This window comes from Lissotriton vulgaris, unplaced genomic scaffold (assembly GCF_964263255.1).
Source record: "Lissotriton vulgaris unplaced genomic scaffold, aLisVul1.2 SCAFFOLD_888, whole genome shotgun sequence".
NCBI classification, from domain to species: domain Eukaryota; kingdom Metazoa; phylum Chordata; class Amphibia; order Caudata; family Salamandridae; genus Lissotriton; species Lissotriton vulgaris.
In genome coordinates, this window is record NW_028241807.1 from 153,644 (window position 1) to 172,379 (window position 18,736).

At 45.4% G+C, this 18,736-nt stretch overlaps 1 protein-coding gene across 1 annotated transcript in view; it reads right to left on the reverse strand.

Moving 5' to 3' along the window:
- The window catches only part of LOC147669884 (uncharacterized), a 97,901-nt gene that overhangs the window by 58,336 nt on the left and 20,829 nt on the right, over nt 1-18,736 (reverse strand). Inside the window, exon 3 of the mRNA XM_086948176.1 lies at nt 16,935-17,047. The gene's annotated coding sequence lies outside the window, so the exon portion shown is untranslated. The remainder of the gene's footprint in view (nt 1-16,934; nt 17,048-18,736) is intronic.

Sequence of the window (18,736 nt, forward strand, 5' to 3'; positions counted from 1 at the left end):
GCACCCGCTCCATCTCGCCTCTCCTCGACCTTGAAGATTCTATAAGAGCCGGGGGGCCCCCGACCCTCTGCATGGGTGCCCCCGCCCCCTTCACTGGGAACCACGACATCGGTGCTACTCCTGCCGGCACCAGACTCGGATCGGAAATGGCTAAGATGCCGCCACGGCACAGGCTTGTTCAGTTCCGGAGGAACACCAGAATGACCCGGTAGGAAAATTGTTGCCGCCCTTCCCACTCTTTGACTCATGGTCCATATTGTTAGACTGTTAACCACATAGCACAAGACTTTTTGAACTGCCAACGGAAAGTCTGAGCCAACCATGTGAGACTAGAGACACTCTGACTGTGCTGGAACTTGCCTGACCCCACCCAAAATGGCGCCGACACAAAATGAGACGTTTTTAATGAACTTTGTTGCACCCTGATTGCGCAAGCTTTTTGCCCCGAGATATATATAACGTTTTGGATAATGAAAGTAGATATGAAGGATATTGAGCATGTGCTTGGACAATGAATTGGCTTAGGGTGGGTACTGATTATGAGTTGGAAAATGAATTGGTGTAATTTAAGGTAATGAATGAACATTGGATGATGTATTTATGAATGTATTAAAGATGAATTACTGACATGCATCATGCTTGCTCTGTAGGGGAGTTTAATATGATATTATTGCACTGCCGCACTTTATGCAATGAACTGCCACCAGCTTCGTTCTTCCCATGTACAGTTCCAATCTGCTCCGTGGCTAGCCCACCGGGTTGTAGGCCTGTATTTATGTGTCAACCCTCTTTATTAAAGGTATTTTGGAAACGAAAGCATAGTTGTAGCGGATTGCATTAATGAGTTTTGAATGTATTACTACTATGAGCAACGAGAAAGTATGATGAAGGCTAAAGGTTAAAAAGGACCCGATATTTAGCAGCCACACTATGTGTGACAGGCAGCCGGAAAGGTGCTTTAGAAGCCCTAAAACGACACCACAGAAATGCCACCTGACCGCCACCCTTGTACCCGATCAAAAGGGGTTACGACCAAGTAGCTCATGTCGCACAGATCGTCAATGACTATCTGTCTGACCTTTCTGGTCCATCTGGGCTTAAACGCCGTGATGGTAGGGAAATGCACTACGTGAAAATAGGTCGAGTATGTGGTAGGTAAAGCATTTCCGGATTACTGCACGTTGATAAGGTTTTGAATGTTGCCCCCCACCCCTTCTTTTTCCTCCCTTCTGCAGGTCACGTCGGAACACTGGCTGATGTATGGATGGACGACGACCGAACCGCCGATGAGAGGGGAAAAAGGGGAATATGAGCATGGTCCTTAGGACAAATAAAAGTTTTTGAAAAGACGTAGACTTAAACATGACTGTTCCTCCTTAGAACATAGCAACGGGAGGATGGACTGACATAGAGGCTGGACAAGTACTGAATGACAAAAAAAAAAAAAAAAATTGACTAGAAACGACGCGTTAAATAATGTAACTGGACGTTTTGACTAGGTAGGGAAAGGACAAAGAAAAATTGTACGGGTAAGGGTTGCCACGGCACCACCCGCCTAGGAAGCTAGAAATGTTGCCGATGTTCAAAATGCACTGCCCCCTTTCTCACACTCTTACAGATATAGCCAAGCTGTCCGACTGTTTTCCCGATCAATACTTGCCGTTGCCTCAGCCTGGAGAACTTCCCACCAAAGGAGGGAACAGAAAAATGGTTTAAGATCCAACCATGGGTAACTAGCGCGACCAGGTTAAATTCCGATCAACCGACCGAGGTGTGAGTATTGGTAATTGGGAACGCTCGCAGGCGTGACAAACGAGAAGGAAAAGGGGGGAAGGGCAGAAAGAGCTAAGCACATAGATAAATAGGATAGTAAAGATACGTAGGATATATATAAAAACAGATGTTGTAGACTAACAATTGTTTCCTGTCTTGTTGTGAATGTCTTGTATATATGTAATACATGTGCCGTCTTCCCTGTCTGAGTTTGTGTGTGTGTAACGTACGAATATATGTCTCCCCTCTGTCTATATCTGCATGATACCCGACCTTTGCTGTTCTGTGTTGTGAGCGCACTAAATGACCTATTTTCGTACACGTCTCTCTCTCTCTCCACCCTTTTTCTCTCTATCTACATGTCATACGTGTACCGAATGGCTCGTTTAGATTGCGGACGACTCTCACTCTCTATGAGAGTCTCTCTATTTTCTCTCCCTCTTTTTGGTAAAATTGTGCCCCACCGGCACCAGTCTGATTTGATACATATTGAACACGAAGGTGTTCAGCGAAATTGACCGAAACTAAAACGACTGTTTCTCGCCATGTTACTGCCTCTCCTTTCTGCAAAATGAATGAACTTGAATTGGCTGAGAAGGAAAGGACAGGTAAGACGGCTAAGGTCCCCCAATTTGGCCTTTTATAGGGGAACTATATGTCAATGGCATCCTAATTTTTATTGTTAGAGACAAGCGCCAAGGTCCAGATTGACCCCCAATGCCCAGATTGCCCCACCCCTTTGCACCCAAGCACGAATGCCCGAAACATCCCCGCCCCACTTGATCGACCCCAGCTACTGTCCCCGATATATATATGTGATGACCATGAGTAACTGCCGCCCCTCGAGAAAAAAATGTTTGACTCTGTCTTTCAATGATTGCACCCCCGCTTGTTTTAAAGAGTTAGCCAGCTCTAAAGGGAAATGTAAGACTGTTAAGGCTCGAATTAGAAGGACGAGTCTCTCCTGAATGTTGTCAATCTTGGGGTTTTTGTTGAAATACGCAGGTGATAAGAGTCCGACCTCTGTCCATATATGTCATGAACGAACGCCGATTAGACCAGGTGCGAACGCAGTAGAAATACCCACCTACTTACTTCATGGTAATAGACTTCTGACTATGACCAATGAGCATAACGCCAGGTGCTAGGATTGCGAGTGGAATTCATATGTAAAAATCTCTTCTCCTGCCAGTTCTCTAAAACTTGTTTTTACCCATTTAAAGATACTCAATCACCGGAGGAGAAGGGCCGGACGTGACGCACAGCGTGGCTGCAGATCATGAGACACATGCGACCTCAACCAAAGGTGGAGCCGCAGGACAACAAGAAACGGGACGAGGCAGCACTCTCAAAGGCGGTAAAAGAAAGAATGAAGGGCTGTCCTGAAGCTCTCTGTCCGCCAACCCACGTGTGCCTGGAGCCTCCGTCCCTCTTTTCAAGCCCGATTGATGGGCCTGCTTGCTTGTTACCCATTGCTCCCTTGGTCCCTTTGGTGTGTCCCGGGAAAATGTGCCCCCACTCCGCCCTCTCACTCCCATCGACTAACGAAACCGCACACCCTCTTTTCCATGCGACTCTCTGCTGAAAGGAAGAACAGCATCTAGATGGAAATGGGGTTACGCCACGGAAATATAGGTGCCAAGCTTAAGGCGCCACTCAAAGGATTGGTTAGGGAACAGGACTGTGGTCTAACAGCAGAGGACTGACCGCACCCTGCAACGCGTAAGGATAGAACCGAGCTGGACCTATAGCTCCACCGCGGGTGCTCAACAGCGCCAACGATAGGACACGGACTAGAGCCTACCAGTGATGGCTCACTGATAAAAGACACTGTGACGAAGAGATCTTGCGTATTGAACTGAATTCCTCCCTTGACTACTTGGTCAAAATGTTCATTGGTCACATTTTTAAGTCAGAAAAATTTATGCTGTGTAGTGATTTGAAATGATAGGAACTCGACAAATGCCATCCCCTATGTGCTGCGTTCTGCCAAATACATCAACTGTCCATGATTATATGACATATGTTAGTATTGACAAATGCAAATTCTTCGATCGCACCTGTTTATATGTACCTTCATCGACTGCAAAAATGAACTTTGCTATGTAAAAAGGGGCGACTGTAGAAAATAAGAAGTATTGATGTACATAGGCAACGTTCATTTCCCTTTTCCCACTCCCCTCCCTGCACGCACCATGAATATTGTAAAACATTGACTGCATCCCTCAGCCCGCAAAGGCCTGTACCCATGTGTACATGACAGCCATTTTAGGCACCTTGGCCTCTTGCCCACTCATTAGAATCACTGGCTTCCCTCCTGCGCGCATTTGAGCACCCCCCCCTCTCCCACTCTCACATACATAGACCATGAAACCCAGCACTCTGCGCGACCCTGCTATGAAAGGCAACCCTCCTGCTTGACCCAGGCACCCCCCCCCCCCTATTTCCCTCTTGAAGAGGCATCCTTCGCCTCAGCTGACATAGCCCCCCAGTTGTATCTGACTGCCCCTGTTCTCTCATATACAGGTCATAAGATCTCTCTCTCTCTCTCTCTCTCTCTCTCTCTCTCTCTCTCTGCGCGACTCTGGCCCTGCATGCACCCTGACCCCCCCCTCCTTCTCCTCATATGAGCAAGTCATAAACCCTCTTCTTTCGCAAAGCCCTGTCCTTGAGAGTCACGGCCGCGCCTGACCAGCACCTCATTCCCTTCCATGAATGCCCCTCTATTGACGAGCCCTCCCTCCGCGCTCGGTTGTCCACGCAGGCATGAATACCACTCCTTTGATGACCCCTTCCCCCGAGTTCGGCTGACCACACATGTCCGAGGCCATCGCCTAAGCCAGGAGATACCATTTACTGCCCTTATTGTATGCCTAGCCACCCCACCCCCTGGGCCGTGATCAGGCGCACACATCCTATGACACACTCAGTTGCACGATCGCCCTTCCCTCTTATCAGCAGGTCAAGGGTCCCCATTGTGAACGTATTTGGAGTAGGATCATCACGAGGATTATAGGAATGTTTTCCTTTTGCGACACACTGACCTGATTGTATCATCAAATGTTCTGCAAATGTATAAAAGCCGGAGTCTCACGCTCACTTGTTAGAGCACCTCCCGAAAGACACTGTGTTTCGTGTCCGAAATGACTGGCTCTCCTCATGAGAAATAAACTCTGTTCTTGATTCCTGCTCCCAGCGCCCGTCTCTTTATTTGGTAAATTATTCGGTATGGAAACTAAGAGGCGGTTTGCGCCAGCAGCCTGGGCATTGATAGAATTATGGGCTCACTTTCAACACACCCAGACCTATTCATCACGGCCCTAAGTGGAACCCTGTCAACCAGTACTATGGCAGTGCTCCAAATTTGGCTAGACATGGTGACTACAATATGTGGACTGGTGCTCCAAACTTGGCTAGACATGGTGATTATAATATGTGGTCTGGCATTTCCACCTTCAATAGATTTAGTTGTCTAGATGCTGTGGATTGACTTGCCACCATGCCTGACTGCATCTATGAATTATATGACACCTTCTGTAGATTGGGCAAAGGCAATTCCAAACCTAAAGATGTCCCCCAATTGCATGATGATGAGCAGACTAAAAGAAACACGAATCTCATGATTATCTTAGATCCCCAGAAAATGGAATTATCATACAAAGCTGGAAATGTATGCACAACTGAGTGTGGTCATGATGGGAGACTAGATACCGCAGTTAGAGAAAATGCAAAGGCTGCAGAGAAAAATATAAAAAATACAACAAATGTGCAGGTAGTCAGTCTACCCAATCAGTGTGTAGCCAATTTTCCCCCTGACAATCAGAGCACTGCTCCTTGTTTACTTATTCTATCATGGAACATCGCAGGTGTCTGTAAGAACTTAAAAGACCCTGATTGGGCAAACTATATTGACACCTGTGACATGTGTCTTCTACAAGAAACTTGGGCTTTAGAAGTTCCTCATCGGGTAGGATATAAAACTTATGGTATCAAGGCAGCCCAGTCTGATAGAGGAAGACCATCAGGGGGCTTATTAATTTGGCTAAAAATCACCCTGGTCATGCGGGTTGACATTGTTGATACAGGTTCTCCGGATATTTTAGTCCTAAGGGTCACTCCACCATGTGGAAAGGAATGTTACATCGTCAATGTTTACAACAGACCGACTAGTCACTCCAAGGTGTCAACAACACTTGAAGCTCTGGATCTTCTATTGAAAAATGTAATTGGAGACACCCCGGTCATCTTGGGAGGAGACTTAAATTGTAACTTTGAACCTGTCTTGGGAATCTCTGATGTGTTCGAAGAAGAGGACATAGCGTACAACATTCCCCAGCTTGAAACCACCAAACCTGTCAAATACTCAACATTGGCCAGCCAACTATTAAGACTTACCGCAGACCACGGCCTTAGAGCAGGCAATGGCCGACTCCCATCGGACCTGCAAAAATTACCAACCTTTTCTAAAGCTAAAAGCAATTTAGACTTCATACTTGTTTCTCTTAACATCTGGCACTTTTTGATTGATTTGAAAGTAGTAAGCAGGGGTGAAAGTGATCACTACCCTGTGGAACTTTACATCAATATGAACATGGTCAGTGACACCACTTTAATTACAACTGAATCCAATGTCAGCATAAGTGAGGACGTCCACATAAGTAACAACAGACGTGCAGTAAGATGGCCACGTGTTTTGGCGGATGGTAACGCCTTAGCGCTGGTGTATTCTCTTTTTGATCAAACATTTGCACATATAGCTGACCACGCCTTCCTACCTGATCATTTTGTACATTTTGTCGATCTACACAAAGTCTTCTTTTCCGAACTAAAAACGCATCTATCCAAAATGCCGAGAAAGAAGCAGCAAAACTCAAGAGTGGCAAACCACGGAAAGTTATGGTATGACCACTCGTGTAGAACTGCAAAATCAAACTTATTGTTTGCCATTAAAAACAAGTCAAAAGAAGAAGTAAAACTTGCAAGGGTGGAATATAAACGCACATTAGAAGTGTCCAAAAAACTTTGGGAGGAATCAATCTGGGCCGAAATGCTAACCGCTGCAAAAACCAATGACAATGTTGGCTCCTGGAGGCTAGTGGCTAATGGGGGTCATGCTGGGAGAGCTGTGAAAGATGTATTCCTGGACGAGATGACCTGGGTAACTCACTTTTCAAATTTGTACAAACAATACGATAGTGATAGCCAATGTAGCCTAAGGTCCCCCCCTCCTATTGAACCCCTCAATTTCACATTGGAAGAGACAGTAAGGGCGATCAACGAACTTAAAAACTCTAAAGCCCCTGGTCCGGACAAAATACCGGGGGATCTATATAAACATGAAGTTGACGTCTGGGCCCCCTATGTGAACCGTCTGTTCAACGTCTTATCCACAAATTGCAACTTTCCAGACAGTTGGCGGGCAGCGGAGGTTGTGCTAATTTTTAAAAAGGGGGATAGACTGGTACCCTCCAACTACAGACCAATCAGTCTGATGGACACGCTTCAAAAATTATACGCCAAACACCTTTTATATAGGATCAACGACTGGCTTGAAGTCTCAAACATAATTTCCAAATTCCAAGCTGGTTTTAGGAGTAAGACCAGCACAACAGACCAAATTTTTCGATTCTGCTGTTTGATTTGGAAATATGTCCAGTTGAAAAAAGGTCACCTGTATGTAGCCTTAGTTGACCTGAGGGCTGCATTCGATCTAGTCCCTCGCAGTCTACTTTGGAAAACCTTACAAGAAATAGGTTTACCAGGATGCCTCTTAGCCCAAATAGTTGAGTTGCATGCTGATAATTTCGCAAACATCAGGTGGGGCCCAAATGGCGAGTTGACACGTAACATTCCCATTGAACGTGGGGTTCGCCAGGAATGTGTCCTGGCCCCTACTCTGTTCTCTCTGTTCATTAATGATGTCCCAGATTATTTAAATGCTTGTGTTAATGATTCGCCGCAGCTCAATGGGGTAAGGGTGCCTGCGCTCCTCTTTGCAGACGATACTATTCTTATATCGCAAACAAAGAGGGGCCTCCAGACACTCCTTGACTCCTTCAGCTGCTATTGCCAGACAAAGGGCTTGGAAATTAATGCAAACAAAACCAAATGCATGTCATTAAATCCCAGTATACCAGATAGAGGGTTTTTGACCCTGAACAGCCAAAAACTAGATACTGTGGATAACTTCTCTTATTTGGGTGTTGTACACGATGCCAAGCAAAGCTGGAAACCCCAAATCGAGAAAAGTAAGATAACATATGCCCAAAATGTCAAACCTATTTTATGCAAAATGAATTCTAGTACAAGCAAAAGTGTAACCCCGGTTTTAGAACTTTTTAAATTTAAAATACAATCTGCTGTGCTATATGGAGCAGAGATATGGGGCCCATGGTCAAAGAATAGCTTTCAAATCTTGGACAATAAATTCATGCGGGCTTCTGTAAGGGTTCCTAATAGCACACCCCTTTTACCGCTCCAACTCGACCTAAACTTTAGGAGAACAGACCATCTAGTTATCCTAAGGCCATTATTATTCTGGGTTAGGCTTTGGACTACCCCTGAGTTGATAGATTATAGAAATGGTCTGCAAGAATTGATGTCTCTTGATTCTTTTAACTCCATCCATTGGCTAGTGCATATTAAAAAATGGCTTACACTCCTGGGCCTATATTCAATGTGGGAGACTCCAGACAAAATGCCTACTTTTTCCAAACTAGTAGTCAAGCGAGCTTTCTGGACCCACATGAGTAGAGAACTAGTAGATGGAAGCAGTGTTGGTTCCGCAGTTCAGGCTTTCTTATCATTTAAGGATGAGTTCTGCTTTGAATCATTCCTGGACGAGATAGAGCCACCCATTGCAAAAACCCTTTACCTAAAGTTCAGATATGGGATACTTATGCTGAATTACAACACCGACAGATGGGCACAAAAAAGACTGGGAGCTTCAACTGTTAAAACGCAGTGTTGCCCTATGTGCTCCAATGACTGTTCTGAGAATGAGGTTCACATGTTTTTTGTTTGTAGGGCATACATGAAACCGAGAAAGAATTGGCTGAAACCAATGTGTAACCTTCTGGGAACTAGGTCCTGTTCAACAGCCTTTAGGATCATGAAAAGTAACTCAACCCAGTTCATTGTATTCAGTATAAGTAAATTTCTATATTCTGCTTACATAATCCGTAAAAAACAAGGTCATTGTCTCTGAGTTGGAAATGTGTATATGTTTACATAACCCTTACATTTGTAACAGTTTTTTACATAACTTTTAAAAACTTCTTTGAAATGAAATATACTGCATGATTGTTCCTAAAGAATGAATTGTAAAAGCTATTCCCTCCCCCAACACTTTTTTAATACTTTTATATTAATGTTTGATTTTTATGTATGTATGTGACTTTTATGGCCAAACTGGCCGAAATAAAGTAATAATAATAGTAATTGATTTTGACCATGATATAAAACGGACACTTCATCATGTACAATGTCAACAACAGAAGACACAATATTGTTTAATGTGTAAATTCGGGAAGAAAGCGTGTTAATACTGTTATCAACAACTGCAAGAACCTTTTCTAAATTTGCTTGATCAATAGCTCTCAGGCGTTTAGCAGCCTCAACCTGGGTAACTTTCCATATTTCATTGTAAATTGCATACAGCCATCGTTTAGATCTACCTTTAGCCGGGCCTTTTATAAAATCGTTCAAATCCACATTGTCATTTAATTGAGACAGATGTAGTTTAACTGCAGTTAACGTGGAATGTTGTAACCAAGTTTGACACAGCTTCCCCACAGAATAGGTTGTGACAGTATAATCTTCTTCAAAACGGGGATCGGGCCTGACATTTGTGAACCCTTCAGCCAAACCCATAAAACGGCGTTGGCAAGAATCAGCACTCTTTTGCCATACCAGCCAACCCTTGGAATCCAAACTGGAAATGTTAAAGGATGAATTGTGTAAAAGAGCTTGCAACTCATGAATGGAGAAATCAGTAAAATTACCCCAACCTGTATATTCATCTAAATCTGGGATGGTTGGTGTATTTAATTTTTTAGAAGTAGCCAATCCAAAGCATGTTGTTTGGGAAATGGTCGAATTTAAAAACAACATGTGATTCGGGATGAGACATGCACGGTGCAAAGCCTCAGTGCCTTGTACCTGCCAATCTTTTGTACCCCAAACCGATTTAAGGTCAATTGTTCCTTTCCAAAACTCGTATCCATCTACAGCCAACCTGTCTAGAAAGGACTTCGAATACAGCAATTTTGTATCGGTAAGTCTAACTTTGGAAATGGGCTTTTGTGTCATTTTAAAATAAAATGACTCGGGATTAGACTGATTAAAGTCTGTAAAATAGGTATATTTTTTCAGAAATGTATTGGAACTGCCACCGAATGGAGCAGGGCAATGTTCCCATTGTGTATAATTTACAGCAACCCTCCTGGAATTTGTCTTATGTAAAAAATGATTACCATAGTGTTGAAAACAAAACAAATCACCATAATTAATAGAATCTGTGTACAGATCCTCAGCATCGAAGGCAGCATAATACTTCAAATCAGAGAATAACGCTTCTACGGCCTGAATATCCCAATCATCAGAACGTATATTCTGTTTAATAACATCTCCCATGTTTACTCTAAGCACATTTGGAACATTAATCACTTCAGTGGGCCCATGTATCTGAAACCTAACCGCATCCCACACAATCCCATCAAGGACGGGCCAAGCAGTAATGTTAACTGTATTTAAGTTTCGTTTCAGTCTGTGTGCTGAATGTGAAGAGGAAAGTGGGGCCAATGTTCCATTAAGGTACCGAATTCCTGTTCTTTCTTTAACGTAGTGACCATCAATCAGACGGAAAAAATAAAACACAAAACCAATTGACATAAAAAGATAAAATGAAAATAGGATCAACCAAATGTATGTCCAAGGGGGAATTAAAAAATGCTTTTTAAACAACGTGGCATATCTTGCAATGTTTGAGGGTTTCTTTGAAGGTTCCGAATCAGAGTCAAAAGAGAATCTGGACTGGTTGGCCAAACGGGTCTGCACATCAGGCATCGATAAATCAGCAGGATAAGTGTAGTTTAGCTCATCAATGTTAGTAACAGGAATAGTATTTAATAAAGGACTGGATATGGCAGGCATCTCGAGGGAAACCTCCTGTTCTGCGCCAGATGTTATTGCTAGTACAGAGTGCCTCACCATGGAAGGACAGGATACAGCCGGTGTCATGCTATGAAGAATCGGCCACCCTGTGTGTCTTGACATTGTCAATAGAAATAAATCTGTTTTCCTTACGACCAGGAAGTGGTGGTAAAATGACTGTTCTTGTGCCCTTCACTCCAAGAACTCGAACCGGTGCTCGATATGAGGGACCAAACTCTTTCTTGTTATCGATCTTCTCTCGAACCAGTTCTCCAACTTGGGGCAGCCAGCCAACTACCGGGATCTGCAGCGCATCATCCGATGTGGAGGGCTAATGTTCCTTTGCAAGACTGTCTCTGGTCTTTTGTAGATTCTGTAAAACATTGCAATGTTCATCTACGTCAAAGGCTGTGGCCTGGGCCTTGTAGTCCAGCCCATCGAGGTCAGGTACATACATCTTGATACCAAAGAGCATTTCGTATGGGGTCCGCCCACCCAGAGACCTTCTAGGGAGATTATTAAGCGCACGCTGCACGCCTATGAGGTGGGCTAACCAGTTTCTGCCAGTGCCTATAACTCGAGCTGTCAAAGATTGCTTTAAGTCGCGGTTCATTCGTTCAACTACACTGTTACCCTCGGGTCTGTAGGGACTCGAAAATTTGACTTGGACCCCCATCGAAACCATAGCATCCTTATACGCCTTAGAGGCAAATGCCGGACCCTGATCCGAATGGAAGGTACCACAGGCAAAAATTCCCACAAAGACTCGCAAATCCTTAATGACAGTCCGTGAATCAGCGCTCCGATGCGGCCATACCCACACAAAGCGTGTGCATGAATCAACTGCGACTAAGATGTACTTATACGCAGTATCAGAAGAAAATGGACCGCAGTGATCCAAATAAACACATCCAAGAGGTTTATTCGAGATGTACAACTGTGTCTGAGGCGGACGCGCAGCAGTCGAAGGCTTAATCTGCTGGCAAATGTCACATTGAAGAACATATTCACACGTCTGTTTGTACAGTCCCCGCCACCAGAATCTCTGTTGTAGCTGAGTTACAGTGGCCGAGATGCCCGCATGCGCAGAAGCCACACCTTCATGAGCCGCTGTAATCAAAGCAGCCCTGCGATCCGAGTTGGGAACTAGACGTTCGCCAACTTCAGGGATTTTCACATAAGGAACCTTATCGGGACTTAAGTGGTATGTGTATTTGGAAGGGAACCCCGCAGGATATTTACTCCCCTTCTCCGTTGCAGCAATAGCTGCCAAGATGTCATCATCTATTTTGCTTTTGGATCTCGTGATTGCTGCAACCAAGTATTTCAATACCGCTGACTTCGCTGCTTCATCAGCAAGCGAGTTGCCAACAGCGTGGACCCCCACGCGCTGATGACCGAGAGTATGAATCACAAACACGAGTGGCAACTTCTCTTTAAGTTCTGCCACTCGGACCCAGATCGTTTTATGTTTTATTGTGCTACCTTTGGAGTCACGAAATTCATTTTGAATCCAAAAGAACAAGTTTTCATTGTAAGACTGGACACAGTAGTAAGAGTCACTTACGATCAAAGTCGTCACACTAGGATCTGCGTACTCCAATGCAAGCATCAGAGCACGAAGCTCTGCTAATTGTGCGGTGCAGTCCCCAAGCGTCTGCGTGTGCACGACACTGGACTTGAACTCATCGTTCACCATGGCACCGACCACAATGGCGCAAGCGGAAACGTAGGCATGTTTAGAGCCATGCGCAACCTGCGCCGAACCATCAGTGTAAATGATGCAATGGAAATCCTCCAACGGCCGCATTGCTAATGGAGCAGGATGAACAAATTCATACTGTAAATACTCCTGCGACCTTAAAGTGGCGTCAAAAATAAACGTGACATCCTGGGACGTCAAGGATGCAGCCCATTGAATCCACCGAGGGTGCAAAGCTTTGGAATTAGGTACACTGGCTTTCGTAACCGCCTCTAAGGCTGGACACGGGGTAACAACCAACATGCGTTTTCCTTGAGACAGGGCACGTTCTTTAAGAATTGCCATCTGTACAGTCGTTAAAACTTTTTCAACAGTGGAAAATCGCAGTTCAGCCGAAGTGTACAAGTGTGACTTGTAAGCAATAGGTACTGTATCTCCTTCATTAAAAGTCAGGTACGTGAAACCCACCGCCCCAGGGATAATCCTTATCCCCAGGTTGGTCTGGTTATCACGAGTCTGTAAGTATTCAGAAGCGAGCAAATCAGCCTGCAAAGACTGCAGAATGGCTGAATGCTCAGGCAGCCAGCATGATTTGGAAAAAGTTGGTTCTATCAAAGCATACAAAGGCTTGATACGCTGGGCATATTCCGGAATGTAAGTCCTCCCGAAATTCAGAAAGCCCAGAAGAGATTGTAATTTTTTCAGTGTTGTCGGAGAGCGCAATTGTGCGCATTTCTCCAGGAAATGGGGTGCTAAACCCTTTCCTTCATGGTTAAGCTCGTAACCCAGAAACAACACTGTGAACTCCGCAATGTGCGATTTTGCAAAGTTAAACTTGTAACCCATGTCAGCAAAGTAACAAATTATGCTATTTACTCGACACAGATGCTCCCAAAGATCGTCGTCTGTGAGATAAATGTCATCCACATACGAACAAGCAACTGGGTCGAAGCTCTCCAAAAGAGAGACAATGCGCGCTGAAAAAACTCCAGGACTGTTCGTGTAGCCCATTGGGAGTCGTTTAAACATTTTTTGCACACCGGCGCATGTAAAACTGGTCCATTGGGAACTTAGACCGTCTAATCTATGGGCATAAAAACCATTGGAAATGTCAAGCGTGGTTTTGAACCGTTTACGCTCAAGACTATTCACTAACGCAGAGCCATGCGTATTCTGTACTGCACAGTTACGGCAATGCGAGTTCAAATGCCTATAATCCAAAACCAAACGATATGAGCCGTCCGGCTTATTCACAGTAAAAAGGGGGTTATTCATCGGTGACACACACGTTTCAATTAGACCTTGGTATTCCAATTGTTCAAGGATAGCTGCGACCGAAGCTTTCACTTCACGCCGTATGGGATATTGAGGTTGAGGCTGTGGCTGCGACCGTAAAGGAATCTCGTGGCTTGGTGACAATTTATCCCAGCCACACTGATTGCGGTACACAACCGGCGCAAGCGCCAGAGCCCACTCTTCTGCAAAATGCAGCGCCTCCACCCTCGGCACAGTGTGCGCGAAGCTGGGTAGGATTACCTCCTCCCCTCGCGGAGCTGCGAGAACAAAAGGTGGGGGCCAGTCAGCCTCCGAAAGCAAAATGTCATACGTAGACGAGAGATTTTCCCAAAATACCCCTTTTACAGTTCGCTGCATGTCACCTTCAATTAACAGGACAATTTCAAAAAGACGTTCAGGGGGAGCAACATGCGTGTCAGCAGTTTCTATCACAACATAAGAATCAGTCGCTGTCACCTTCAACAGTGGACAGAGGGCCTCTCTCACTATGGTAATCTCTGCTGCGCTGTCCAGCAAGGTCAGAGCCCACGTCAGATTCCGAAGCCGCGTTCTCACTATCTGGGGCATAACGATGCGCGTTCAGGGCAGCGACTTTCTTCGTTGCAAACTGTGGTCTCTTGGGCGTAGAGCCTTCCTGCTGCTCTCCACCGTTTCGCGGGCGGGGCTGACCACGTCCTTGCTGGCCACCCCGGCCCCTGCCGCCCCCTCCCCCACCGGTTGACGGAGCCGATGAGTCCTGAAAGGAACGAGGAAAGCGTTGGTCAGAAGCCTGAAATCTCTCAGGCGATTTAATCATCGCGCGGTCGCGCAAATCATAAACACGATCCGACTGCGCAGGCAACGGAGACGCAGGAGCAGAAACCTGTGTTTGTTGTTGTTGTTGCTTACCCTGATTCTGCTTTTTAGGCCAATTTTGCTTCTTGGACTTTTGTTGACCACTAGTTTCCGATGTCTGACCCTGGGGCTGTTTCTTCTCCTTCTCAGGAAAAGCCTTAACCCCCTTCGCATTGCGGCCCACCATTCTGTAAGCAGTCACAATTATCTTTGCCAACTGTCGGGGTCGGTCGGCCTCTTGAACCAACGCCAACGCGTTAGCCACCTGAAAGTTCACTGCATCCCCCTTGACATTCGCAAGGATCAGATCGCAAACCACATCAAATGAGCCACACAGGCGCATGCCCAATTCAACAGCCGCCTCTGGTCCGTGTTCGTCTTGAACACGTTTAAGGACCCCACCTAGATTGGTCACAGACGGGGAGCCATAGCACCTTGAATAGACCGCTGCAAAAGTTTTGCCCCAGGTCTCACAGTCAACAAGGTCAGGAGCCAGATCTTTCGGCAAACTTAGTGTAAGAATCCGGTGTTTTTCACCCGGACTCGTATTGGGAAACACAGCTTCCAGCTGGCCGAATTTCTCAGCAAGCCAGAACGGAAAATCGTCCTTCTCCTGGGGCTTCTTACCCATCACTGAATTTACCATGACCGGATTGATTTTCAGACCAGCATGTTCTGCACGAAGCTGTGCGCCCCTAGGGGCCGCGTCCTGAACATTACGGCTAGTGTAATGAACAAGCGCTCTAATCACTTCCACCGCGACTTCATGAAGCCGCCGCAATTCTCCCACGTTACAAGTGGCACGTCGGGGGTGAGGAGTAAATCCAGCCAAAGCGGGCCAAGGAGTGCCCGGAATGGACAACGGACCTAACCTCGGAGCGGTTAAAGCGTGCGGTAGGGCGCCACCAAACCAAACTCCATGCTGCCAAGCGTCAATAGGAACTTCCAGTGCTCTGTACGGAGCGTACGCAGCCGGTACATCTGAAGCAGTGTATGAGTGGAACACACCAGAATTAGCGTCCACCGGCGGAAATGTCACCCACGAATAAAACAGTTCGTATGGGTAAGCATGTTCCGCACTCAACACTAGAACCACAGCCAAGCCTTCTAAAGGAACATCATACATCCGCAAATGGTCACGCACCGCAATGCGACTATGCAGCGGGATGTCCACGGCTTGAGCCATGTCAGCACAGGAAAGTGAAAACACAAAGATTACTTTGTAGCACAACTGGGTAGTAATTCAAAGAAACCTTTTACAGTTAGATTCAAGCTTGAAAAAGACCTATTTCAAAAATAGGTAGGTTTTTCCGACACTGCCGTTTTCCGGAAACTGGAATGAAGGCGTTAAGGTTTGAATGTTATACTACTCGAGTGTCATGATATAAGGCCAACCAACGTATGGGCGCCATGTAGCAGGGTTTCCGTTCTCCCACAGAACTGTGCACAGAGATCTAGAACCTGGGTGAGTCAGGGTGTCAGAACCGTAAAGGATACACTGGTTCGGCCCCCTCAGGAACAGACGCTAATTCCTCAGTCCCCCTCTAGCCAAGACCCAAGACCGCCTAGATATAACAGTCTTCAGTCCTCACCAGCAAGGGAAAGGGGAAGTGGACAGACAAAACAAGAGAGACTTCTTCCTCGTCAGGTTTGCTTCGATAGCCCTCAGGTTGAACTTGCTGCAAAGGAAAAGACAATTCTTTAGCCCTCTCTACTTAACATATTTTAGTTACTCTGTCTTATTATTATTACTATACCCTCTATGTCTTACCTAAGCAAACTAGGAAGATTGCCACTCTCTATAAGTGATGTCTGGAGAATTACTACTGATTCACTGGAAGAACAATCTTTGGTCTTTGGAATTTTCGTGACTAGAACAATGCTTCGAACACACTCTGTAATCTGTGAAACTCAAGTCTTTAACTCTGAATATAAATGTCTTTCAACTCTGAGACTATTCCGGAAACTCCATAGGGAGTAGTCTTTTCTCACATGTTTTTACTCTCTTGACACCTTTTGGAAATTCAAGTTCTTAATCAAAGTCTTTCTCCTCAAGATGTCACAGTAAGGCTCTTGACGCAACGCTCATCAGCTTCCTTGCCAAAGTGAGTCCAAACGCGTCTTTAGTTCATTGCCTTGAGACTTCTCTCAGATAACTCAAAAATACTACTCTTACTTGAAAGTCTTTGGGGGAACTTCTCTTGACTGAAGTATTTCCCAAGCTCCGACTCCTCCACACAACTTCTCTCCTGAACTCCGACGACGGGGTTCTTCCAGCTTTGACAATTACTGAAGGGAAAAAGGCGAATTAGGAAAAGTCTTTTTCTATAATACAAAGCGTAACTTGTTACTTTCCTTAAGGTTTCAGTTCAGCGGCCTTGTATACAAAACTCTGGTCAAAAGAACTTTCTCTGAAGAGAGCGTGAGGTAAACACGCGTCTCCGGTATTTTCCTCAGTTGAAGTGCGCAGCACGAATTGCGCGCGTGCGCGATATGCAGACACTCTCGGATCAACTGCAAAGTAAACCGCCACGCAGGAAACGGAATGACTTCCGCACTCCCAAGATGGCGGACCTCCGCAGCGCTGTCACTAGGAATCTCAATGAAGTTTTCCAACAAGGGTTTTTTAGCTTGCACCTTCTGCTCGATCCACCCTTCTGGCGAGGGGGTGGACGGATCCTGACAGTACCTCCCACCAAGGATGCTCTCCCCAGCCGGGGTTTTGAAGGATGAAGTTTATGGAAGTCTCTGAGCAACCTGGGGGCATGTATATTGTCACTTGGCTCCCAAGATCTTTCCTCTGGACCAAAATTCTTCCAGTCAACCAGATAGTATAGTGTGCCTCTTCTGAACCTTGAGTCTAGGATTTTGTGTACTTCAAACTCTTCCTCACCATCTACCTGCACTGACTTAGGAGTTAAGCCTACTCTCAAATGCTCTGGACTTTTCTTAATTAAAGAGACATGAAAGGTGGGGTGAATTTTCAGAGAAGAGGGCAGGTGTAGCCTAACCGTTACAGGTCCTAACATTTTCTCCACTGTAAAGAGCCCTAAAAAACGGGGTTGGAATTTTCGATTAGCTTTTAACTTCAAATTTTTTGTGGACAACCACACCTTTTCTCCAGGGCAAAAAACTGGATCTTCTCTCCTCCTTTTATCTGCATGTTTTTTATAAGATTCCTTGGCTTTGGACAGGTTTTCTTTAACTTGGGCAAGGGACCTCTGCACTCTAGAGACTATATCATCCACTGCAGGGACTGAACTCTCTTCTTTTTCTACAATCAAAGTAGGGTGTCTACCATAATTTATGTAGAAAGGCGAATAACCAGTGGAAGAGTGAACGGAGTTATTATAAGCAAACTCTGCTGCCCACACCATCTCAGACCATTCCATCTTTTGATCCAATAGGTATAGTCGCAAGTACTGCTCCAGTTCCTGATTCACTCTTTCCGTTTGGCCATCTGTTTCTGGATGGTAGCTTGTAGAAAACCGAGTGTCTATTCCTAATCTGTGGGTAAAGGCCTTCCAGAAATGCGAAACAAACTGAGTTCCCCTATCAGAAACCAGGACCTTGGGGATTCCATGCAACCGCACAACATGCTGGGAAAAAAGCTGTGCCAAAGTGGGTGCATTAGGAATCTTCTTCAAAGGGATGAAATGTGCCATTTTAGAGAATACATCGACAAACACTAAAACTACAGTGTAGCCTAAACTAGAGGGTAGTTCCACTATCAAATCCATTGACACCGTATGCCAGGGGTGAGGTGGTACCGGTAGTGGTCTTAACTTCCCCTGAGGTGATCTCCTATCAGCTTTTCCTCGCAAACACCTCTCACAAGAAGTTACATATTGCCGGATCTGCGGTCTCATGTCAGGCCACCAAAAGTTCCTCTCCACCAATTCTGTGGTCTTGAGAATTCCTTTATGTCCTGCCAACAGATGATCTTGACAAGATTCCAACGCCTTTTCTCGGAGCTCT